We start from the raw sequence: 1833 nt of genomic DNA on the forward strand, positions 1-1833 counted from the left end.
AAATCATTTTACCCTCAGTGGATGTTCATGAACTCCGCTCACACGCTTTCTTTCCTCATCCAGTGGAGAATACCGCTGATACGACCGCTGATCGCAGTGTTTTAGATCTGTCTGTGTGGAGTTTGCATGTTTTCTCTTTCATGTGTGTTTTCTCCACCATGAATTAAGGCTGCAACTAACAGTTGTTTAGACTTTTAATTAAAAAATGTTATTAAGAACATATTTTCAAGAGAAGAAGAAAAAGAAAACCAGGAGAGTTTTAAGCATTTTCTTAAAGCGACACTAAGGAACTTTCAGTTTTCGTTGATTTTGGCGGCGCCAGTGGACAAAGCGGTAGTATTTTTCCTGAAGGAATACCACAGTTTTCATGAGGCCTAGCGCGTGACGTGGTAAAATGCTGCTCCCGGTGGCGTGCTGTCGGACTGAACTCGCCTTCATTTGTTTCCAGTGGCTGTGTGAAGGATGGATAGCGATGAGGTAATGAATCTAATGGTGGCTAAACAAAGTTATATCATGATGTGACGCATGCAGTAAAGCAGTCCGCACATTTGGAGCTTTGTAGTGAGCAGGGTTCCTACCACCCTCCTCACAGCTGCTCAGTCCAAGTAAAAGCAATACTGACGTCCTCAGGCCGTGACAGAGGGTCATTCAACTAGTTGTAAGTTGATGTATCATCACAAAAGATATTAAAATGTTTTATTAAGGTTGAAAAGTTCCTCAGTGTCGGTCTAAAGTAATTTCTATAAAAGGCAGCTTAGATTACTGCTGTTGTTATTGCTCTTGTGTTCTTGTTTGTGTCTTAATTCCTCCTATTTCTATTTTACACCTGTGCCCTTTCAAATCTGTCCCGTTCTTTGTCTATGTTTGCACCTCCACCAAAACAAATTCCTCGTACAGCCTTCTGTACTTGGCAGTAAACTCGTTTCTGATTCTCATTCCGATTCTGATTCAGAAGACCTTAATGAGCATTAACGACATAAATACGAGCTGCTGACTCGAAGTGTTTCATAAGATGTTGAGCTCCTGAACCCGGCCAGTTGACCAATGCAAAGTTTTCAGGTCATGTGTGTTTTTTACTGGATTTATTGTGAGGTTTTCCCTCCTCATGTATCTTTTCTGTTCTTTCAGCAGCTGCTATTGGCTGCTGGCTGCTTCTCCTGCTGAGCAGGTAGATTCCAGACACAGGCAGCTCATTACTGCCACACTGTGGTCACAGCCAGTTCTCCAGTCTTAATGTTTATAACAACAGCACCCACTAGTGGCCTGGCCTGGTAACTACCTGGTCCTCAGTGTTCCATTTCCATATAAACGGACTTCTTTCTCGAAATGTTGTTGTGTAAAAGCAAAAATGTAACGATGATGCAGTTCCACAGGAAACCTCATGAACACAGCGGCAGAGAGCTAAACAGCATCTTATATGATAAAAAGAAAGTAATAAAATGTCATTTTCCTTCCATTTAAGATGCTGTAGGCAGGATTCAGCATCTCCGCCATCTTACTTAGGTTTACCTAAGCAAGATGGCGATTTGACCCATCTAAGATGGTGATTTCAAACCCAGCACAGCCAATCCTGTCCTGTTTTCTCTGACATCATGCCCTTACGCAAGTTAAGCCCCTCCCACAAGAACGTGTGACGAACGCCCCTCGACCAATCGCGGTTAGAGCCTCAGGGGCTCTTCTGATTGGTCAAAGATACCTGGAGCTGTCGAGATTCCTTTTCAGCTCAGAACAGAGACAGATGGAAACGCTGCGCCCTCGCGGTAGTGCAGTTATGCTACACTCCTAAAGGATTATCAATGGATACTCTAACATTTAATCCAAAGGAAACACAGA

This window comes from Salarias fasciatus (genome assembly GCF_902148845.1).
Source record: "Salarias fasciatus chromosome 7 unlocalized genomic scaffold, fSalaFa1.1 super_scaffold_4, whole genome shotgun sequence".
In the NCBI taxonomy this organism is placed as follows: Eukaryota; Metazoa; Chordata; class Actinopteri; order Blenniiformes; family Blenniidae; genus Salarias; species Salarias fasciatus.